At 44.7% G+C, this 25,313-nt stretch overlaps 1 long non-coding RNA gene across 2 annotated transcripts; it reads right to left on the reverse strand.

Annotated features, from left to right (window-relative positions):
• LOC120358078 lies at positions 1-24,979 on the reverse strand. 2 transcript variants are annotated; one of them, XR_005575049.1, is made up of 3 exons: positions 24,533-24,979; positions 23,693-23,975; positions 1-2,108 (listed from the first exon to the last, which is right to left on the reverse strand). It is a non-coding gene; the product is annotated as an uncharacterized LOC120358078 (long non-coding RNA). The 2 variants fall into 2 exon arrangements; XR_005575048.1 differs by lacking the exon at positions 1-2,108 and adding an exon at positions 18,730-21,256.
• Between the last annotated feature and the right edge of the window lie 334 nt (positions 24,980-25,313).

Here is a 25,313-nt window from a genome sequence, read left to right on the forward strand (position 1 = left end):
AAAACTTGAACTATACCTCATGATAAACATTAACTGAATTCCTCACTTGAATCATGATTTCAAATACGACGAATATGTCACGAATACTAAATTGACTCTGAAAACCCAACTATGAAATCGTGTCACGTCTCAAAACTGAGTTTAACTGAGTTTCTTAGTGGGATTGCAAATATAAATTAGCAAAAACTTTAAAGTTGTTATTTTTTTTTAATACAAAAACGTTTTTTTAATTCTTTTTTGCGCCCCTTTAAGAGGAGCATATGCTAAAATAAGTATCGATGTTATAATTAACGGGGTAATTTACGATTGAGATAGTTCGCGGTATATTCTGGCGGTAATTAGTCGTGCTGTTTGATTTGGACGACGGTGGAAGAGGCTCGCGTGGCTCTGATTGGATGAAGCCGGCGTAGGTTCGTCTTCACTTTCCGAAAGGAAAGAACAGCCCGGGGCCTCTGGCTCCGGGAAATGACGAGAAGACGAGATGAGACAAGACGGGACCCGCGAGTTAGGAACGACGAAGTCGTTGAGTTCGGATGAGGTGGGACGGAACGAGGGAGAAGAGACGACGAGATGAGATGAGAAACAGCAATGTCGCAATGAGATATTGCCAGTATGCGAAAGTGCACAAAGCTACCCTAGGATCTGTCTCAGCGCCTTGTAATAACACTGTGCGTTAAGCTATCAGAGGACTCGCGTAGCTTGATGATTAGCTTTAAAAAAAAGTATATTAAAAAAAAATAACAATCTCACTGTTACCGCAATATAATAATATTAATGTTTTATGACTATCAAAGATACATCCAACAGACACGTAAACGTTTGACAAATTTTTGTAAAAAAAAGAACATTTTTATAGTTTAAATTCTTTAGTACTTTCTATCTTCCTGATTCGCACCGGCAAAAAAAAACATTTTATCTCTAATAAGAGAGCAATATATTAAATTAAATATTATAATTTGATATTAAGCTGAAGCTCGGAAAAATTTAATTTTCCAATTGTCTTTTTTATCCTGCCATTTCAGTATATTGATAAGAAATAAAAAAATTATTTCTAATAGTGAATTCGGACCGCGTTCGAACTTTTCCGGTACTACATATTCGTTTTGTCCCAATGCAATAAAATCGTCGTGTTTGATTGGATCGCTATTATCATCAGCAACTTTTGTATTTGACGAACAAAAGCTGTTGCATAGTACCACCGCAATATGCATTCGGACAAGCGAAACAAACTGGATAAAGAACTTTTTTTACGTTGAAACTTTTGACAGCTTTTTTTATTAGTTGATGACATCAAGCAATATTGAAAAATTGAAAACGCAGATCATAAAACGCTTGTTAAATAACTTGTTAGAGACGAATAACGGAAACAATAGAGAGTAAATTATTAAATCAAATAAAGAAAAAAAAAATAGTCGAAAATAAGTTGCTGATGTCGTGTAAAATATTACTTATATAAAGATATAAATAATTCAAGGCAGCTTTGCAACAGAGTCAGTGCACATCCGCTGAATTCACTACAAATTGCGATGATAAATGATGCATCAGATATAAATTCGCGCAGATGTAAGGAAAATAGGACGTTCGGGTACCTTTGTCAGGAAAAATTTTTTATTTGTGTACCTTTGCCTTCTCAATAATTCTAAAAAAATACATTACATACATAACTATTATACAATATATATTGAATTATATAAGAAACATATTTAAATATATTTCTACAAACGTACGTTATCACACTTACTCAATTATATTGTTAACCGAGTTTCGACATTGTTTTTTCTATCTCAATCCAAGACCCGCTAATATGCATTTTTCTTACTATTTCTCTTTAATTTCATGTTAACAGTAAAAAGTTTATATGTCGTATAATTTTTATTGTCTATAATATACGTATCTGCGCGTCCGGGGCGGATTTTCCGCGAGGTATGAAGATAGGGAAGAGGGTGGAAAAGCAAAAGGAAAGGAAGGTGCCCACGGTGCTGGGGGGGAGACACGGGGTGCAAGATGTAAGACGAAGGAGGCGTGGTCTCGGCATTGATCCAGAACCCCCACTCCCGTGCTTAAAAGTACAGCCCTGGCTGCACCGCTCTGTGCTCACCCCCGTCGACCTGTAAGAAACCGGCAAGAAATGAATATTCATGAGCCATCAGTTTCGCTGCCTCTATCTTCCTGATTCGGTCACCGGCAAAAAAACATTCTATCTCTAATAACTTGGAGCAATATATTAAATTAAATATTATAATTTCATATTAAGCTAAAGCTCAGAAAAATTCAATTTTCTAATTGTATTTTTTATTCTGCGATTTGTCAGTTTACATTGGAAAAAAGTTACTTAAAATTTCCTTTTATTCAGCGATTTTTTATTTGAAGAGACGATTTAGTGTGAGGAAAAAATAAAGAAATCAAAAATCTGTACACTAAACACGAATTAAACATTTATCAAATATTTCAGGCTAGAATGATAAATGACGATATCATAATTGCAAGTTTATTAATTTAACTCTCAATTAAAAAAAAAAAACAAAAACAAAAACACTTTATGGTAAACGCTGATCAATACACGTTTAACTTGAATTAATAACTTTGATCGTCTCGGAATCTGAAATTGTCAAGTAGATTCTCTAAACTCTGCTCTCAACGCGTGCTTGAATTAATTGTGGTAATTCTATTTCTATTTACTCTCACAGGATATTGCTTTATCTAATTGCTAGCGATACGCGAGCGAGGGGAAAATGCCGGTAGTCGTAACATTGGATTGATCGCCAATCTCGATGTTGGCAGAGTACCGCCACGTACCGGAATACCGAAATTCGGCTAACAATATAAATTATTTTTACTGTACAAGTTTTTGCTTCATTAAACGTCTGACAATTGCGTTAGAAATATGTCCGAACACTGCGTTTTGCAAAATCAAACTCGCTTTTATACATTAAGCGAAAAATATTACAACGTGTACACTTGAAAATGACAGACCTGCTATAATATCGCTGGGTCCTGTGCGAGCTTCACGTTGCATAAATCGCGCGGATACTTACAGACAGAGGGAAACAATGGGACAGGATTCATTGTCATGAATATTTCATTGCTGGTCACTGACCAGATATAAATAATCTGAAAGTTTCGGGGGCTCGATCTAAAATTTTCAACGTTTCGCTTCTCTATTCAAGTCGAGTATGCAAAATTGAGGGGTGGAGCGACTGTCCGCGGATGCACTTCGCATCGCGAACAAAAACGCGGCGGCTCCCTTCTTCACCTGTGGCTACCCACGTGCGTTTACGCTTACCGCGACCGATATTATTTTATTCAATTAGGCAACGTCCGAAAGGATACGTCTGAGAGGAAGAGGGTGCAAGGTTGGGTGGTTTGGTCGCGACGTTGGCGGATTGGTTGCCGGCTACGACGGCGTCTCCCGGAGAGTATGTTGCCGGGAGTTTGTTCTAACTTGCAGTCGGTGCCAGTTCTCCTCAAACAGGCAGCTAGATTATGCTCCACATCTCTCCGCTTTCGTTCTCCCGGACTCGGGCGAATTCGCGATTCGCGCGACTCAACTCGCGCGCGTTTGTTTGATCTAACTTCGACCGCTAAGCTCTCAATCTCGTTGATTGTGAAAGAAGCGCGGCCGGGAAGAGCCTCCCGGCGAGACGACGATCCCGTAGTTTCCAGTCTTACTAGGGGTGCGAGAGACACGGGATCGTCCTCGACAGCGACAAAAGCTGCTTCGCGCTGAATACTCCAGAGCTTGACGATCGAGATGGATCGATCAACTCTCGCCGCTGCGGTTGTTAATAATGCATTGCTATGTCTGGCGGGGGGGCTTCTTGCTGCAATCTGCATAGTTACGCTGCGTCGTTGTACACGGGAAAGTTACGTATATCTCATTTCTCTTAGCAAAACGTACGTTTCGCGAGGAATGTAAGAATGGAATTGATTAGAGGTAGCCGTGACTAATTTATTATGCGCAATCTCGAGAGGCATTTAACGGTAAGCTGGCAATGAAATTGTAAAGAGTACTTTTAAACACACTTCTTCCACGGGTTTCGATTTTCGTACCCAAGACCGAACTACGGCGGGCCGTCGTCTTAAATTGTTCGACGATACGCGCCGCATTAAACCTGAAATGGTCCGGGCTCTGATTTACGAAGCTGTTAACGTATCCGATAAAATACAGCCTTCGGTTTTATTGCGCCCATTCAGCGCCATTTTGGAGAACGTGGATTTCTCTCCTCGAAACATTTCTCCCCGTTACTCTTACTTACCTAGCCACTATGTCTTCCCGCGTTTCTCGGCGCAGTAATTTCAATTGGCTCGCAAGGCGTGCCTCGCATAATTTATCTGCTTAAAGCCGGCTCTTTTTTGACCGACGGCGTATTCTAAACATGGTAACGCGAGCATAAGTCTCACCCTCGGCAATTTAATTTACTTTGATCGCACTCGCTTGGATCCGACAGATGAGATTACTCATATTTCGTGAATCTTACATCAGGATAATAATACGCGATTTCAGCTTCGTTGGAAACAATAATAGCAATAAACTCACGTTTTTTTCAACCTTCTTTCATTAGCGCATTTTTTTCAATCTTTGCCTTTTTAAGAACGTAGTTGGTTCGCGCGCAATTTGAAAGATTACAAAACGAAATGTCACAGTTCACGATATTTTTGTTCTTCGCTCCGACGACCTTTCGAGTTTCAAGCGTCCCTCCCCGAGGACGGCAACTCATAGACCTGAGTGTCACGATCCTTTAAAATATTTAGAGGAGGTAGTCCGCGCGCGGGGAAGGAGAAGCGGCGGGTAGGGGGGGGGGGCAGAGGAGAGACTCATCCAAGTTGGCAACTTTCGGTCGTATTAGCTTTTGTATATATATTACCTCATTTGCGAGAGGAAAGCTTATACTTCTACCCCCTGTAGACACTGTATAGATATACCATGCACTCATACCCCACCCTACCTCCCTCCACAATATACTCGTACACGTGCTTTGGCTATATTCCGCCGTCAGTGTGACACTTCACGCGACGAATCGTCTATCCAAAAAGTTTCCGCAACCTCGACGAGTTATGCGCCACCGTAACGCTCGGAAGATGCGAAGAAATGAAATGTCACGATTGTTGAACTTAGTTTTCACCCGTTCGAAATGCCAGCTTCAATAGCAAATGAAAGGAAAGCATTGCAAACAGAGAGAATGTAATATTTTTATATTTCTTCGATAAATCTGATGGTGTGACGATGCTACACTGAAAAAAATGTATCGAAAAATTAAAATATTTAGTTCAACACGTTCAACTCAATATCGAGTTGGTTTAATTAGAAGTTTCTTCGTGTAAAACTAAATAATTGTTAGACCAATATTTAATTGAACGTATCGGACTAAATATTCTTGTTTTTCAACAAATTTTTTTCCTAAATGTAACACAGTCAACAATGAAACTTTAATGTATTAACGAAATTTTGACATCTATTTCGATGCAGTAGACGCACTTAACTATTTCTGTCGAAAGGTCAAAACACCCAGGATTAATATTTCCTACATCTTATCTTTTTATCAATAATACTAATTCTTGATTAAAACATTTTATTGATAACAAATTAATAAAATATACCATTTTTTTCTGGAACTAAACAATTGTTAAATCAACGTTTGGTTGAACGTATCGGACTACCTACATCTTATTCTTTTATCAATAATATTAATATCTCGTCATCATTAACAGACAACACGAAATTAACTATGAAGACGAGCCAGACGAACGTTATGCATCGTTATGCATCATTTTCCACATTATCAATGCGACAAATAATTTAGTTTGTTACGCTTCGCAAATGTATAATATTCTCAAGCCTCAAGTTTTTAAGTTTCCCTCTGCTTCTTAGCCGACTATAAAATCTCAGTTGATTTTCATTAAATTGCAAACGGAAATTTACACGTTTTTTTCTCTGTCTTTATTCACGTAAAATGATATCCTCAATTTTGAGATTTCCGGACGAGCCTGGAAGGAACATAACAGCGCGGTGCGAAAGAACGGATTCATGAGGCAGCACGGTGCGAGGCGACGATGCAGGTACACCCTCGACGCGGGAAAACAGACATTTAACCTAAAATAACACACGGACAATGAATACAAAACATACGTCAACACGAGCCGTAACCTTCCCCACTTCCGTTGCGCTGTTCCGATTTTAGTTCGCGCTCGCGCCCGTGACATCCGGATGAGCCTGGCGTAAAAATAGAGAATAGGAAACGGAAAGCGCGATGGAAAGAGGACGAGCGGGTGGAAAATGAAGGAGGAGGAGGAAAAGGGAGGGGGAAGAGGGGAAGGGGTGTAGGAAAGCGACAAGGGTGCGAAAAGCATCGGCGGCGCATCGCCTTCGAGCAAGTATCGCCCGGCTGTCAGATGGTAGGTAGGGTTGGCGGAGAAGGAAGGTACCCTACGCGCGAAGGTTAGGTCGGAATATAGTTTAAGCTAGACGAATGGGCTGGTGGGTGGTTCTGGAGGCAGAAGAGTGAGCCGAGGCGGGTAGTTTTGCCTGGGTACTGCCGCACCACCGTCACCCCTTCGCCCAACCGCCGGTCTCCCGCCGTGCCCCGGTCCCCGCCAGCCCTCTGGAGGCACCCCCGGTTACTACTCCACCACCTTCTCCACCTCCTCAACGACGCCATACCCTCGTTCATAATATCCTGCACGTCAGACTTTGAAAACTCCAACAATTTCCTCCTGCCGCCTGGTTGGAGAGCGAAGAGGGGAGGGGAACAGGGAGGAAGGGGATGGCCGGGGCTCAGGGGGTTGGTTCTACCCGCCGCGTGGAGATGGTTCCAGGTTGCTGATGCTGGTGCCGCTCTCTTCGCGTGGCGTGTAGTAGTAGCAGTAGTACTAGTAGTAGTAATAGTAGTAGTAACGGTGAAGGTGGCGGTGGTGGTGGCGAACCGACGGTGCGAGGGAGACGAGTTTCGAGTTTATATAAAGTTCGGGCCACATCAATAATTATAAGTAGAGAGCCGAGGCAAGATGGCGCACCCGACTGGCAAACCCCATCCCCTCGCATGCCAACCGAGTCATTATTCAAGGCATCCTTACTTCCACCCGCCTGCCCGTCCGATTGATCCTTGGTGTCGTCTTGGGGGAACGATCGACGCTTTTCCGAAGAAGAGCGGAAGATCACCTCCTTGATCCTTAATGCATCCTTGTCGCATTCTGACTTTCATACTAATATTTCACGTTGTACAACATTAAATTCTATTCCACTCCATATTGATCAATTTATAAACAATTTTTAAAAATAACTTTTATTCGGAAAGAACGATTTTGTTGAAGAATCTATACATTTATCTGTGAGTAAGGATCTGAAAATAATTTTGTTAAACCGTCGAAATAATTGCGTAAGATGTTGTCACATTCTAAAAATTTTTAGCAGCGTTACTTATCGTGCTTGAACTTCCCTTATAAATTATTTTCATGGTTCAACAAAATTATTTTAGAGATCTGTATCTAGTTAAACTTTTAGATACTTCAGCAAAACAATTCTTCTTTCAACTGTCATATGTATATATGACAATTACACATTTAAGAATGTATAGAACATTTCTCAAAACATTAAGAAAATTACGAAAAAATTACCAATTGTTTTATATTGGATTTGAAAATAGGAGAAGAAAATTGGCGACAATTTTTTATCTGAATAAAAGATTATTTCAATAAGAGGTAGAAATAAGAAATAATGAAGAAATCTTTTCGTTTAAGTGCTTTAAACATTCAAGATGATTTACGTAAAGCTTCATTGTGATGCAGAGAGCAGTAAAATAAACAAAATTTATTTATTTACAAAATAATTCAACAGACAATCACACAATAAAACTTTGTATAAGTCATTTTGAATACTTAACGTACTTACACAAAAAATTGAGTCTTTTCTTAATGTTGCAAAAAATAATTTAATTTTTAACAAGAAATAGAGTGAATAATATAAAAATATGTTATTAAATAAAAATCTTATTCACACAACTTTCGTATGTATATAGTTTATTTAACCAATTTTAATTACTTTGCAGATACTGTATGTCAGATACATCATTAAAGATCTTTCACTTAATAACTCTTTAATGATTTTTCTATTGCTTTTATTTCTTGATAAAAAGTTAAAGCTTCATTAGTTTATAAAGTAACGATAATTCTCAAATATACTTTGTACGTGAGAAATATATACGAATTAATTATATTCGCCGAAATATAATTTTTAGAAAAAACATTATTCTCTGACTCTTTCTTTAGAAACGTAATGAAGAGTAGGATTATTAAGGGAAGGCTGGCGAGGAGGAAAAACACGAGGGGCCGAGGCGATAGGGAAGGGTTGGTTGGTTTCCGGCAAAGATGACGGTTGATTAATGTTGAGGGTAGTTTCTTACTCACACCTAACCTGGCGGGATAGTCGGCTACAATGGCGAGCGGCACCTTAGATAAAGCGTCAAAATAACAACGCGCGTAAAGCAAGATAGCTGAAATTCACCCAAATTTAACATTCTTTCATCGCCTGTGCGTCTCAGATAATACTTAATTTTTCACGCGAGATTAATAACAAGATCTCACTTTTTTTTTTTCTACAGAGAAACAACGTTCTCATTTAGCTAAAGTTAAATTAACAGAGTGCTCACATTCGCTCGGACATCCTTCCTAATTGGAAAAGGTTTAACCAGCGATGTTGAAAAAACAAGTACACGGAATGTACGGACGGACATTTACGTGGGAATCAAACACGGGATCATCCCGACAAATATTTTACTTTCGCGAACTGAGCCGGCGGATCAACCGGTAGTTTCGTTTGACTGCGTGAAGCAATATTTTTCAGCGGCGAATCGGTCTCCTCATGCTCGGTTCGGCCGGCAACGTGGACAAGCATACATACACACACACACACACACGCGCGCGCGCGCGCGCACCACACAAAATATTCGCACACACGCACACATATGCAGCATCAGGTCCAGTGCACATGTACGGGCGCTCGCGCGAGCACTTGGCGTGGGATCGGTTCGAATCTGTCCCTAACGTAGTTTCCAGTTGAAACGCAGATCTGGTGTTGCCCTAACTCGGCCAGGGAAACTCAGAAATCTAATGCCAGGAGGACACACGGGCTGTACCAGCCCGACGTTAACTTTTAATGCACGGGATTAGTGCCGCGGGTGCACGCGGGGACCTCGGCCAAACTTTGCGCTAATTTGTTCGTCTATTAATCTCGCACTTCCTATCTGCCCGCGTCGCTCGAAAGAAGCCGAAGCCGAAACACGAAGAAAACTCACCGCAACGCTGAGCACGTACGGCGATAAATTTATCCACTGAAAGAACCCATTCGCTTATTAAATACAAAGTGTTTACTTAATATTTATTAACAATCATAGTTTTTAAGTGCAGATGCAGCTATCTAGATAAAGATTAATCTTATCCCGTATATAAAAATCTTTAATAGTTGGAAAATTTTTTCTCATTTTTTTTTTTACAAATGCTGCGTTTGTGAAAATATTTCTGAAATAAACGTCAATTTTATCTTTTAAACAAAATGTTAAATTTCTTGCCTTTCGGACATTAATACATAATAATTCGTGGTATAATATATAAATTATTCGTTCTTTTATACCTGACATATTAATTAAAGTGCTTTTATACGCTCCTTATAAAATAACGAAAAATAAACGCAAAGGGGAAAAAGAGAGGTGGGACGTGTTTAAACGTGAAATCTGGGTCGCAGCAGCCGCTCGGCGAGATTTCTCGTAGCAAAGTATAAGGCAAGGGTAAACGAGGAGTGTAAAAAGCGAGAAAAAAGTCCAGAGTAACGCGCCGCAGAAGAGAAGCGGAAAGAGGAGGAAGAGTCCGCGCGCTCAATTTACCGGTCGTGTAAAAAAGGAACGCGGAAAAAGATGGGAAACAGCTTAACGGGGTTAAAACCACCCCTTCGGGGGCTCGGCGGTAGGAGGTAAAAAAGCTAAGCGGCGTTTTATAGACCCAACAAGCGGCCCGCGTATACCTACGCGGGTGCCAACCCCGTTTTTACACCCTCGTTGGAAATTAGAGGCTTTTTGTGCTAAATATACCCCCGTCCCTCACTTTCTCTCTCTCTCTCTCTCTCTCGCTCTCTCATACGCAGCACGCCGCGCGCCAGTGAATCTCATATTAATTTTAACTACACGCGAACCTGACCGCGCTTCAAATTACTCGTCTACAATCTTTTTAATCTTTCTATTACGCGAAAGAGAAAACTTTACAATGAAACACTTTTTTTTTTCCAGCGAAAAATCGTTTCATTTTTAATATGATATTTAGACTGTCCGGATGAATGGAGAATTTCCGACGCATTGAAATTCGATATTTATACGCGCCGTGTGTATCGGGCGAGATTAAACTCGTAATAAATTAATGTAACGCGAGCTTTTGAACAATAATCCGCTTTTTGTTAAAGCGAATGAAATTCTCGGTTATTTTTTTAAACTGACATGTATTTTAATTCAAACTTCTCGTCATCTGCGTAATTGTATGAATCGTTGTAATTGGTATTTTTTTTTACAAGGATTCTTTTATATAGTTAAATCTTTAGAATTTGAAATTGACCAATTTTTCTCGATAAATTTCACGCGCGACTCTAAATCGAGCGATAAGTCTGCAATTTGTAAGAGGAAATCGTAAAAGCGGTGCGGGACAGCAGGATTTGAGAGTCTTTTCTGTGGTCTAAGTGAAAATAAAACGCTCGGCCAGCCGGCCAAGAGGGTGTGAAACGAGGGTGGCATTTCTCTCACATAAATTAGCCGTCGGGGGCAAAATGCAAAACATCCGTTCAAGCCGCAGTTCAACACAGGCGAGATTGGTCACGTTGTGGCTTTGTCTCTCCCGATTCGCCCGCAGGTGGGTTCACTCCGTCGACCCGCTCTTGATCTTTAAACTGACATGATTGTATACAATTTAGAAAATAAGCGTTCCGTGTGCTAAAGGAGATTATCTTTCCGTCATCTCGTCATCGAAAATTTACGTTTGCCTCGAGAAAAAAAAATTTTTATCCCTCGAATGGTACCTTGTTGTTTCTTATATTTAATTTGAAAGATATTTAAAAAAAAAAGTATGATATTCGCTACATTGGGTTACGTCGTCTAAATCACGCTTAGTCGATCGCATAGAACATTTCCGTATTTTTCGAGCAGTATCGAGGTAAACCACGAAGCTGCTGAATAAATTATCGCACCGCTCGCAAACCGCATTCCGGTGTAGTTCGACCCGATTCGCATTCGGAGTCGAATCCGAGTGGAATTCGCGCTAGGAAAAAACGGCGTGACATATCGCATCGGCATGCGATTACCAACCCCTAGCGTCCTTGCAATACTCCGGGGCAACATCGAAGATGCAACCACCTGAAAATTCATGGCTGGCACGAAGGAATCGAATATCGTTGTCGCATCGGAACCGATGTGTCTCCCCAAGTTATTCCCGCGGGGCGAATCGAAACGGCGAAGGTCGATGGTGTGCTCTCGAAGGCGAAACGTTTCTCTAGGCATTCGAAACGAGCGTCGCGCGCGTATATCTGGCGGGGTAGGTGGGCCCCAGATAGCGCCCGATTTCCAGCAACGACTAACGGTGGATATAGGTACGGGAAAGGTGGTGGCGAGAAGAGCGAGAGGTGCGGCTCGGTCGTAGGTTGTGTGTTAGCTGAGGCAGTTCGCCCTCTCCCACCTACCCTCTTCACCCTCTTCACCCTCCCCCTCCTGCCACGCTTTTGGCTTTCGAGGCAATATAACTCGAAAATGGTGGCTGGCTTGCGAGTGCCGTTATCATTTCTTAGCCCGGTATCAGCCCGCCCTCCCGGTTATTACTGCACCCCCGGGGCTACGCCATGGACTCTTAGATAAGCCACCCACCGCGAAGGTGTATTGTGTGTTTCACGTACCGTCGCCTTCTATACGCTTCTCCTTCTCCTCGCCACGTCTCTTATTCCATCTTGTTCTATCGGGCTCTCTTACGGCGTTTCTCTATATTCCTGGCTGTCTCATTCGCTCTATCTCTCGTTTGCTTTTATGCCTCTTCTCTCTCTCCCTCTCCTTCTCTCCCCTATCTGCCTCTTTCTTTATGGCGCGCTGCGTCGTGCCCCTGCGGAAAGTGCTCTCTTCCCTTCCCCCATATCCCGGTTTCAGCCACTTCCGACACTCCGAGATGTATAGAATTGTTTGAGAATCGCCCGAAGCGCCGCGAGATTACTTGGGAAAACGGATATGTCGTTCGCCGCCCGGACCGATAAGTCCGAAACGCGCGCCCCGTCGAAAAGGACCTCATCCACGGCTGGTCCAGGCGCTCGATCGATGCTCGTCCGCGGGCAGGTGCACCTTCTGGATCGCCCTATCCGAACATCCTTCGCCGGACACGACGAAGGTTCCTGCCGTCTCTGTTTTCTTAGGATTATGGCGGCAATCGTGCCGCGCCGCGCCGCGCGCGCCGTACCGCGCGGGCACCGGACGGGTTATCGAAATCGCCGCTGCTAATCTGACCGCGCGATCCGGAGATGTGCAGCGGAAACTCTCCTCTTCCTCCCCCGGTTTGGTCAGGCCACGGGAACCGTGTTTAAACGTTACTCTCTTGTTACCTTAGTACGAATACATACGTATACATTGTACTACTCCGCTTCGTTCACGAAAATGATAATTCTGTGACTACATTTCTCGTTGGACACAATATAGTTTTTTTAAAGAGAAGACAATAAATATATTTCTATACTTGACTCTGCCCCCCTCTGTCGAAAATAATATCGTAAAATGTAAATAATAATTCGGCGGAACCCTATATCGTCTAGACTTCACAAGTGACTGTATTTTTCTTCAGCGCGAATTCAGCGCGAGTTCAGCGCGAGTTCAACGGTGGTCTCTACCGGTGGACGCGTGTTCAAGCGGATGGTTACAGTTGCGAACGATTTGCGGACGTCGTGCCCAAAGTCGAAAGCTAGGTTCGAATGCGAACGATTCCAAATGAGGTCGCCCCCGACTGACTGATGACGTCATTACTGTCAGGCTTAATGAAAATTTCCGGAAAGTTACCGCTCGCCTCGACTGCCGACACCGTGTTACCTTCAGCTACACAGCGAGACGTGGGCGTTTCGGCGAGGGGAAAGGGGACGCGTGGGGGGTGTCGGATGGGGGTCCGTACAGAGGGGCGGTGGAAAGGAGCGCGGGGGCTGCTGGAGCCCGCGAGCGAGCGAGAAATTTTACGAGAATTTCCGAGACTAATTTCTCCGGCGCTTTGCGCTCGAGGCAGGCGGGCGTCGTTAATTTCTGACGTTAATTGCTAAACCTGAAGTTTCTAGAAATTTCCTGGGCGCCCCTAGCCTCGCTTCCACTGCACCAGTCTATCCTCTTCCTCTCCTCCTACACCTCGTTTACGTGTGTGTACGGGACCCACCGTCATCCTACCGCTTCCTCCCTCCCTCCCCCCATCCCCCTTCGTCGGCGTTTCCTTGCAGTCTCACGCGGCTGCTTCACCCGGTTTTCTGATATGAAGATTAAGCATCATTTATTCAAGACAGCCGAGCGCGGCCCCTTCTTGACGAGACCTTTGAGGCTTGGACACCGGCCGGTTCGGCCGGACTTACGAATAAATCACTTGTGATGAGACATAAGCTGGTTAGACCGTACCGTTGTTACTTTAAGAAATTTTCTTAAAATTTTTAAACTGCTCCTTTCGACTCTATTCCATATCCCATATGCAAAATTTTTACGAAGCATTTAGTTGAATCCAGTCACAATCTATATTTTCTTTCCAACAGCAAAATGTGGCATCGAATTTTTCTTATTTTATTTTACAACATATTTAATTTTATTGTAACATCCGTATATTTTTTTCCACTATGAAGTAATGATTAAGTCTGATAAAACGCGCGTACGTGTAAGTGGCTCTCGATTCTCTGTTCAGAATGCGCACGATCGTAGAATCCCGAAATTCTCCAAAGCCATTGATGCCGCAAGAAGTAATCGGCGATTAAAAAAAAAAAAAATGTATCCATCGGTGGCCGCACACCGCAGAAACCGCAACTACCGCCTGCCATCCCTCGTTTTCAGCTCCCGCCCACCCTCTCGAAGGATGCCGGCGTGTAGAAACTCGGTAGGAAGGGTCGGGCACCCCTCTTCGATGTGCATGGGGGTCAATTTCGTCGCGATAAAAGGGCGAGCGAGAGTTCCTTGCGCCCTCGCCTAGTTGTTTAGTTTTCCGCCATCTTTGTTCGCGCTTAGGTACCGCGGGGGGGTAGGAGGGATTGGGGGGGCGACCGTTCCCGGAGAAAGAGCGAGAGAGTGAGGGCCCGTGCGGGAGGTTACGCTGGAATGAGAAAGAGCGACGAGAAGGAGGGGGTTGGGTTAATAGCGGGCTCCGGCGGTTCTGCAACCCCGTTGAGGCTTCCCGGGGAGAGAGGGGGATGGAGGGTCGAGGGAGGATGAGAAAGAGAGAGCGAGCTCGACGAAGGAGAGGTATAAGGCGAAGAGAGAAAGTGGAAGGCTCGCGCAGCTTCGCCGGAGACGGAAAGAGAAATAGAGGAGGACCAAGATGGATAGAGAGAGTAGAAATAGACGCAAAAGACGGGGACGAGAGCGAGCGGCGGCGGCGGTAGCGGCGGCGGCGGCGGCGGCGGTGGCGGCGGTGACGGCAGCGGGCGGTACGAAAGGCGGGAAGGGAGAGATTTTACTTACTTACACCCCCACCAGAGAGTGGAGGTCCGCGCGCGGTGAGACCGGCTAATGCGAGGCCGGGTGCACGGGAAAAGGAACGACGACAGCGGCGGTTAGGTATTTCCCCCGTAGCGCGCGCGCAAAAGGCACCGTAACGATTTTCTGCTCCTTCGAAGGAATATGAAAGGCGATATTTGCGCGAACCCAGCACACCGGGAGAACGATGGGTAGAGTAGGGTACGGAACGCGCGGTGGAGAGGACGGGCTGGAGAGGCGGCGGGATGAGGACGGGACGGCGCGGCGCGACGCGGAGAGGAAGAAGGTGGCTGAGATAGAGGGTAGCTTGGCATCGTCTCGCTCTCGCGCCCCCATGTGTCTTTCCCGCTCTCGTTTCCTCTAATGATGGAAAGCGAGAGGCCGGGTCGCCCCGGCAAATACCGCTCGGGTGGGATTTAAGGGATGAAAAGGGGCAGGAAGCCTTCTTTGCTGCCTCCGGGAGCTCTTTGATGTCACCAGACGTGCCGCCTAATTTTCAGGCCGGATCAGCGTCGCGCGGCCGTAGCTGTCCGGGAACGAAAAATTATTATCGCGATCACGGCGGCCGGTCCGCGGGAGACTTTAAACTTCAAAGCAGATTCTTGAGAAACCGTAGGGAAGATTATCAGAGTTTCCATTGAAATTCTTGAGTCGATGTTTGGAATACCGTAAACACGTTGCACACCGGTGCATCAATATTGTTCAACTATGAGCTTTATTATAATATTATTGGTGCACTTGTTCTAGTCGAAATTGCAATCTTGCAATTTGATCGACTGTGCACGAGTTGACTACAAATATAGATTAAAAAAAGAAAGAAACAGTTGATTTTTTTTCAACCATGATTTTCTTGAGACAATATAATTATGAAAATTCGTTTAATCAGTGGCACGCTTCATTAAAACTTGAATATTAATGGACTTAATTACTAATAGAACTAACAAATCCGTAAAAAACTCTATTATTCTTTTGCACGTAATTTTATATTTTTAACTAAACTGAACTAAATTATTTTCTACAAATGGTAATTTTAAAAGAAAAACTTAGATAATACAAATAAATATCTTATTAATAAAACATTAAAATAAAAAAATATATAATACAAAATAGTCATCGAAAAAAGGCTCAGGAAGGTAAGTCGAGGACTCTGGGATGGATTATTATTTTTCCATCTTCCCTACGAAGCACGGCGATGCCACAGCCAATGCATTCTCCGCGTCGTTTAAGACAAAAGCTCGCGAGGATGGTTCGAGGGGGTGCGAAGGGATGGCAAGAGGTAGGTGTATGGATGGCGAAGAAGAGGTACGCCCGGGTGGGAGCTGCCTCATTCCCGGCTGGAGACTTAGAGTTGGTAATTAAATACAAGGAACCTTGCTTCGCCTCGTCTCACCCCGAGTCAGCTCGTCCTCTTCTTCCATTCCTCCTCCTCCTCCTTCTCCGCCTCCACCTTCTTCTTCTCCTCTTGCTGCCACCCACCTTCTGTCTCTCTCTCTCTTCTCGTCTTCTTGCGTCCCCTTTCGCCGTGCCCAGAATACAGAGAGAGGGCTGTATTTAATTCGAGACTTCATTCGATTTACTTCGAGTCGCGGATTACGCGTCGTCGAACTTCGAGCAAACGACCGGCTGTCTGCGCGATTGGCAAAGTCCATGAATAGTGACGGCGCGACGCAAAAATAAGCGCCCGGCGTCGCGACGCGCGCATTAGAAACTCATAGCATCATCAGCGTAGGGTAACTTTTAACATAAAGATGACATGTCTCTAACTCATACATGCGCGCACATACACATACGCTTAAGTGACTGCTGTTATTTGCCTCCACTTGTACAATTTTCACGTAAATCTGATGAAACCGTAGATAGAAGATGAAGAAACAAGGAACTGTTTCCTACGCAATTTCGACAAGACTTCTGCAACAGCAGACGAAGATAATGAGCAGCCTAATCCTTCTAATGTTGCAAATGCGTATGGATATCCGACATGTCTGCCGCGTTAAATTTAATACGTTCGAGAATATTACGCATAACGTATGCGTGCTGTAGAAAATTTCATAGAGAATTTATTCAATTCTCCAGATGCGAAAAGAGATTAAAAGCGATCTAATATCTCTGACGTTAGATTTCAATGCTGCAATTGTGCAAAAAGAAATGAGATCTTTAAGATCGCACGAGAAATATCAGCAGTAAGGTCAGTATTAACAGTCGAGTCTTTCAAGACCCTCTCAAGATACTAATATGGCTTTCTGATTGGTTGACGACATCTAAAGATTACCATATTTTGGACGATTTTAAAAGAATAGATTATGAATATCGAAAAAAAACAATTAATAGTTTTATTTAATTTTAACTATACACAAATAAAATTTAGCTACTACGTATAGATTCTTGTTGCTGCAACTACTTTTTTCCCGTAGATTTAAAATCTAGCTATAACAGTTAAAGCTTCTTGGTTATTAGTATGTGTGTGTTCACATATCGATCTTGGTTTTCTTATTGGTATTAGATTTTTATATTTTCATTATTTTTACACTGAGAAATATCAAAGCCAGCCAGATTGATTTGAATCCCTCGACTGTGTTCGACAGACGTCACGCCGAATTTCTAAACGCCGCGAAACGTCGGCATTAATCGGTCGACGCTAATTGATCGCGTATTCACAACGGCTGCGGCAGTCGATAGCCGTTCGATGACGGGCGTTTCTTTTCGTAAATCAATTTCTCGATCAGCCGGCGAGACATGCACGCGCATAGTCGTGCCATTATTGGCAATAACAGTGTTACACCAGCCCATCCAGCGAGCGGAGATCTCTTCTCTCTCGCTCTCTCCCTCTTTCTCTCTCTCTCTATTCCTCCGTCGCTTTCTCCGGCGTCTCGCCAAGTCTCCTCTCTCGCCAGGCCTCTCTCGCTCTCTCGTGGCGAAACTCAATTCCCCAGGCCGTGCAGAACGGAGAGGGTGTACACACTTTGCTTGCTCCTGCTGCACAAGACGAAATTTCATTCCCGCCCGCGCCCATCCTGTGCCCGGTAATTGTGCACGTGAAGCAACCTGAAACCTGCATTTGCCCCGTAGGTTCGCAAAGGAGGTTTCCCATCGTCCTCTTCACCATCCTCCGTCTTCCTCATCACGGCGCTATCCTTTCCGGCGCTACAAGATACAATCGCCCGAACGACGAAGACCATCAGCGTCCTCGAGGAAAAATTCCGCCGCGCTCGGCTGTGTTATAGTCGAGCGAAATTGATTTACCAAAGGTAACTACTACGAGAGTACTCGGGGTAGTTATCAATTAATGGCGGAGAATACGGTCGATCAAAAGGAATTGCAAAACTGCTAAATAACATGTATCAAGAACTGTGTGTGTGTGTGTGTGTGGATTTATAAAATATTCCTCTGAAAAGTCTACTTTTTTTTCTCATTATTTGAAAGGATAATTTTCGCAGTCTACGAAGATGAAAAGACTTGAGATTCTCGAGTAGTGAAATTGATTGGCCCCTAATAATATCGCCAAGTAATTGGAAACTTATATAAAAATAGTGAGGGATGAAAGAAAGCGCTTAACATTAAAATGTACGTTCAAAGGGCATCTCGCGAGATACTTAGTCGGCGACAAGTGAATCGCGTTAATTACGATCGGGCGGAATAAAAAGCGGACGGCGCGGCGCTCTCTCGTAAGGAAAGGAAAATAGCGGGCGTAGCCGGGCAAACAGTCGCGCTAACGTTGTTGGGAAGTTCAGCGCGACCGACACAATAAGACGGCTCAATGAAAAGCGTCCTTTACTGCGGCTGCACCGTGAATGCTTATATGCCGTACCACGGAGAGCATTCTCTTTCTCTCCTCGCCCAAACCTCCCTCTTTCGCCGCGGCTTCTCTCTTTCTCTCTCCGACTCGTCGCGCACGACGTCGCTATTTGCGCGATATCTCGCTCGTTGGCCGCCGGCTCAGCCAATGAAAGCGCGCGGAGGCGAGCTTTTACGGCGTTCTTACGGCATGGCGGGGGTTGCGGAAGGTTGGGGCTGCTGCCTCCGCAACGTTCTTATTGTTTCAGCCACCCCAACCACCCCGCCCAACCCCCCCGGCAACCACCCCGGGCGCGCAACCCATCTACCCTCCTCCCGCCTCCGCCTCTCCCCCCGTCCATCGCACCGTTGGCGGTACCACTCCATCCCGAGTTTACTTCCTCCTCGTCGTCCTCTCCCCCTGCCCCTGGTCCCGCGCGCAAGAGAGCGCCCGACCGCCGCCTCCTACGGCACTGTGCTTAGAATTTTAATGGACCGGCTTAGAAATTGTTGGCGGAATTAGATTTTAGGACGAGATTAGGCGGGGCTGCTCGAAATTACTGCAAGGAACGGGGCGGGCGAGCGAAGTGGTGCTCTCGCGCGCCCAAGCCGGAGGCCTTCACGAATTTATGCCGCTGCGGAAAGAGCACGCGGTGAGGTGACTCTCTTTCCGTCTCTCTTTCTCTCTCCCCTCACCCTTTTACTCCATAGCCCGCCCTCTCACCTCCCGAAACGTGCATCTCGGGCTACCGCGTTGAATTTCGAAGAGGGTGCGAGAAATTTTACGATCGAACACGTCCGGTCTTCACATCATTCTCAAACGTGCTACGGAAGCACTTTTCGGTTGTTCGCCAAATCTCGTGGGCCCACCAATAACCCGATATATCTCGCAATTCTGCACGTCTTAGATCATAATCCTCCTCTCTCCTTTCTCCACCCTCGTCGCGATACTCAACGGTCGGTCAAATCGGCTAAATCGCGATATACGCGTGTACCTTCGAAATCCCATCGATATCCAGTCGACGCACGTCGCGACCTTTTCTCGGGACCATTATCGTCGCCGCGCTCTCTGTCATCAAGGACGAACGTGCACACACACGCGCGCATATACGCGGGGCACACACTCGCAAACACCGATGTAGACGCGCCGAAATCTCAGCCATCCTTCGACACCCCTTTCCCGACGTCCTCCGACGTCCTAACCACCCGTAACCGGCAAAATACGCGGACGCGGAGGCGCGAGCGAGATGGCGAAACGCAAATGGGGTGAGTCGACCCCGCGCTGCTGTTTGAGTTTGAAATTACAGTGCGAGAGAATTTATATGCCGGTGCCGCCTGTTCTTGCGCGACGCACTAGAAGTTTCATTTATTTAAGGCATCTTGTTCTCTGGGAAAGGGGCGCCCCGGCAGTTTCAAGAAGCGGGGCCCGAACCCCTCGTCGTAACGATATGTTCCACGGGCGCCTTGGAACACCGGAAGCACGGTATTCTCGCGAGATCTCGTGTCTTTCGCCGCGTCTCCGCGCGCAACTCCGCGTTAACAGTCCCGGAGAATTTCCAGAGAAATGCCAGCGGCAGGAATTTCCCAGCGTATTAGCGAAATTCGAGGGGAAACAAGCGCGATTTTCTGAGAACATTCCGAGTTCGGTGTCTTTTTCATCCGCGGCAAGTGCGGTCCATACGTAAATTACAATTTTGCCCTAATTGTCGTCGGAACTAGTCACCCCCGAAGTTACGTAATATTCGTACGTGAGTTTCAGCACGCCGCAAACTTTGTCCAGCTTCACCGCCGCGCTCGATCCGTGCAGTAATAGCAACCGCGATGTCTGAGGAATAGATCAGCGACGTGAAGGATCTGTTTAGAAAATTTCTTTCAACGATCTTTTTCACAAAAAAATTTTTTTTTTAACGGATATTATAAACTGTTTACGTTCTTGACTCGATTAATAAGTATCTCTTTCTTCTATCTTATTTGCATTTTCAGAAAATGTAACCAAAGAGTTTATCCTATCAAGTAATATTAATTCATTTAATTTTTCGCATGTTCTTCAAAATTGAAAACTTGTATATATATATATATATAGAGGTAAAAAATTTTGCATTTTACGTTATTTAGATTCATGTTATTTTAATCCTCCGCAGACTGTTTTACACTGCTGAGTCAGACTACCCGAGTCACTGATAAATAGTTGTGTTTTTCAAAGTGCTCTGAAAGATGTGAAAAAATTCTACTTTTATTTTAACATTCAGAAATACGATTTTACAATTTACATAAACACAATTTTTTTATTTTTTTCTACACGTTTCGAATTTGAGACTAGATCAATACAACTCAGATTAATATAAAGAAGCATCGAGTCAGAAAATCTTTTTTAATCCCTCGTTATCATTTCATATGCACGGTATCCATCGTACAATTTCAAAATTCAATCCGAGATGAACGCAAACGAATTGTGAATCGTCGGTAGCCCGTCAACAAGACCGAGTAGATGTATTTTATCTTCCGTTAAGGCCGTGTCTTCGGTTTACATTGTGCATACAGCTCTAACAGGGGTCGGCGATGAAAAGGAGCCTGCAGCTACGAGGAGGAGTCACTTTGAGGTCCTTCCGCGAGAATCGACGACGGATCCCAAAGTTGTGGGTGGTATCCACTCTCTCCCTACATCGAAGCATCCACCTCGCCGTCCTCTTCCATTTTCAAGCGACTTCCCACCCCCGCCTCGCACGCCCGTCCTAACCTGCAGCCCAGGTCCTCGTCCTCAGTGGCTTTGTCTGCAACTTCAGCCGGGTGTTTCGCGATTATAATTTAACGACGCCGGCAACGAAGCGAAGTTGGCCCCAGAAATCAATGCGCGCTCCAAGACAAAAGCCAGCGACGACAGAAAGTCAGCGGGGGTAGTCGCGAGGGGGCCGCGGGGACGGAACGGGGGAGATCGCGAGCGAGCGAGAAGGCAGGGTTTGAGGCGGGTTGTTTTGAGGGTATATAAGGGGGTCGCGTCTAGAAAGGCGAGAGAGAAAGAGAAAGAGAGAGAGACAGGGAGGATGCTTCGAACAACTATGTACGTGCGAGGGCGTCATAAGTATCCCGGCGCTGGGGTGTGGGGTCACGAAATTCAGCCGTATTTTCTTGCAGGATAACAATCCCGTCTCGCGCCGTGTATCGATGCCTAAAGTTAGACCGTGAAAATTCTATAGACCCTTCCGACGTGAATGTAGAATTGCGATCGCGTTCCAAAATCTCCCCGTGTTCGTCCTCTATATTCATCTGTCATCGGCGATTTATCGCGCGGGGAGGGAAAATTTTCTTCGATTTCCCGTTTACTCTTGTTTAGGAAATTTAATATGAAAATCTAAATATTAATTTATTATGAAAAAATTAATAAGACAAGATATCATCGTTTGCTTCCTCCATTTCCCTTTCCTCCTTCTCTCTCTCTCTCTCTCTCTAGATTCATGTACCACCACTGGCGCGAGAGACTACCCTCAACCTCCGTGCGACGAAGGCACAAACGCCAGGCATTTGTGGCGGGTATTAAGAAATCTCTGCGGACGTTTGGCGGTCGGCCAGCATTCTCGGCGAATTAAAATACCGTGCCGAACGTGCAGGGCATCTCACATTGCCGAGGTTTTCGCCGGCGCCGCAAAAGTGCCGGACAGTTTGTTCTCCAGTTCGCCCGGGGTCTCGGCGAATTTAGAACAAGTTGAAAGTTGCGCCCTCGAGATCGGAAAGACAGAGCAAAGAACACTTCAACCGTTCAAAAAATATATAAAATAATTCCTGCCTGGAGTTAAAAGGTGGAGAGAATATCCACCATATTCAAACAGTTAGAAATAATTCTCAATAAAATGGAGAATCCTTAAAATTACGAAAGAACAATGTGTTATGTGTAGATCTTGGATGTACAAATTCAATCGAAATTTAAAGCTGTTTACTCATTTCTACATTCGACGGAACGTAGCTCAAGCGAACGGAACAACAATTAAGAAACACTAGGACGTACTTGGAAGGCGAGACGTATATCGAGATATTTTCTGCAGCCGGCGTGAGCGCGGCGCGGCGCGCGCGGCGCGGCGCGACGTTCCGGCAACGGCACTCGAATAATTTCGACGAGTGACAGAAGCAGAAGCGCGGGCGCGGCGTTTGTCGAGATTCGAAGGCCCGCTGCGCTGAATCGGGTACTAGAAAGCGACATAAGGAAAGCAGCACAGGCGGCGGCGCTCGCTTTTCAAGGTATTGCGGGGGTATCCTGGCAGTCACGGGACTGGAACGTTTGCAGACGCGTACCCGGTGTACAAAGTCGTAGCTCGCGGCCCTTTCATTTGTAAACGAAATTACAGAATAAGGTTGAGAGGGAGAAGGAACGGCTGCCTAGGACGCGCGCGAGAGGAAGAGGGAGTGAGAGAGAGAAAGAGAAAGCTGGCGTCGGCGTCGAGGTGAGGACGGTTATACGGCGAGGCTGGTAAGGGACCGTCGTGGAGCAGCTAGAAAGGTGGATAGAGTAGAGGGGCGGGGAATGGCGGAAAGGGGGATGGATTTTACTCTGAAGCAAACGGCTCAAAGGAAATTAAGGAGCATTCACTCCACGAGAAGCTTCTACGGAGAAATATCGTCTGTGAAGTGAGAGAGGCAGAAACGCGCGGAGGACGGTCTAGGAATACGAGAACTCCTCCGAAAGCCACGCAAATGAAGCGGCAGATCTGCTTTTCTGCAGAACCTGGCGGATCTGAGAAAAAGGCGACAGCCGTGGGCGATCCCATCAGGGTAGCTCGCTGCGCAAGTGGCTTATCAAGGGGAGAGAGAGAGAGAGAGAAAGAGAGAGAGAGAGAGAGAAAGAGAGAGAGAGAGAAAGAGAGTATCGCGTTACAACGAGAAATCGATTCGCTTTGATCCCCAACATCGATTCTAAGATGGAAAGCTTTCTAATTGAGTCAATCGTGGATAAGGCACGTCTTATCTTCCCGTTAAAGAAGATGCAAATACCTATAGGACAAATTTTACGAAAATAAAACGCAGCAAGTATATTGTCCAATCTATTGTATCGTAATTACAAATCGAAAAAGAATCGATCTCTCATCATCCCTTTAAACAAATTTTTCTTTAAATTGTGCACGCACGTGTAAGTTATACATAAGTTACGAGCAATTCTGCTTCATTATGAAGAGGAACGTGCCGGGGAAGGCGAACCCCTTACGAGGTGCTTAAAAATTAATTACCTCGCTCCAGTGATTTTCTAAATTCTGACATTTACGGCCGATGGGGCGGTAATATCAGCTCGGTGGAGGGTGAATTCACGGCGAAGCTTTCGTAAGCAAGGCGGCTTGCTTGAACGTTCGTAGGAGCGCAGTTGCCCTCATCCTGTTTTTCATCCCTTATTTTGCCAGAGGGGTTAGAAGAGGGCTGGTAAGACGGGGGTGGCAGTATGGCCGCTTCAACCCGGGACTCCGCCCTCGAGTGGCTTCCCTCGAAAGGGGAGAGAACTTGGAAAACCTGACGATCCTACGGGGTAGTACAAAGTACGTACTTACGGCCTGGTATGAAATGAAAAGGGGATGAAGTCGAGGGTGGTGGGGGCAGCGACACCATTCTCGCGCTCGCGCTTAATCTTTATTCCTAATACACCTATCACAAACGCACTTCAATCTCAATGATAAACGTATGGAACGCGTTGCTATTATTCTCGCTTAATGGAATAATTTCTGCCGAGTAGAAATTTGTTAACATCGCTAATCTTTAGTTCGAAAAGTGCTCGAATGGTAAATACATCTCATCGATAACTGATATTGCGCAGACACAAAGATTATCGTAACAAATAATTGCACTAACTATACATTTCTTACGTAAAAAATTAAAGTCTTAAAGATAGAATTTTTTTTAAATATGAATCAAAAAAATGTGATGTCATAAATTTGAAAAAAAAAATGCTAATTAAAAGATACTTTTCCAAGAAATTGGACATTTTTTCTTCCGTTGTGATTTTTAAATATTTTTGTGTTCTTCAACAGAGAAATTAAGCAGCGTACAAAACATTTCAAATTAATTGATAAAAACATTACCCTCATTTAATAAAACTTTGAGTTATCCGATAATCTCTTTAAGCGTCCATGTATTCTGAGCCTCGATTCACCCTTTCTCGAATATCTCGACGTAAAGACCGCCACCGGCGAGGACAACGATTTCGAAGGTTCACGCACGCGGAACCGTCGAACGCGGGATAAAATCGTAAACTGACCAAGGGCGAGAATCGCGTCCAGGAACTTGGTCAGTGGTACCCCACTCTTGTCTCCCCCCGAGTGACCGACGGCCCCCGGATATGTGGGAAAGAAAACCAGTTTCGCACCGGATAGCGTGCCAAGGAAGATGGACAATCGGCTGTAGGTCAATCTGATTCGGACTTGCAAGCCGAAGGAAAAAAGAAGCGACGGAGACAAGACGTAAACCTGTTCCGGGTCAGTCCGAGGGCCCCGCTGACCCAGAAAAGGGTCCGAGGTTCTTGCCCCATCTGTGTGAAAGTTGCATCCTCTCCCGTCACAGATTATAGCGAAATATCCAAATTGCGATATTTATATTTATAATTAGAAAAATGCGATGAAAAACTATTGAAAAATACGATTAATTTTTTCTTATTTTATTAAATATTTATATCAAATAAATATCGTCTTGAGGCAATCTCTATCTTCTCATTATATTATTATGACAACGCTACTTCAGCGTTAAAAATATTTTAATTGCTGCGATATAATTAATATGAATCCCATTAAAAAATACGTGTAACGTCATTCGTAGCATCTGCAGATAGCTCTTGTGTAAAATAGCATTGCGTCAACGAACGATGCG

This window comes from Solenopsis invicta, chromosome 6 (assembly GCF_016802725.1).
Source record: "Solenopsis invicta isolate M01_SB chromosome 6, UNIL_Sinv_3.0, whole genome shotgun sequence".
Classification (NCBI taxonomy): domain Eukaryota; kingdom Metazoa; phylum Arthropoda; class Insecta; order Hymenoptera; family Formicidae; genus Solenopsis; species Solenopsis invicta.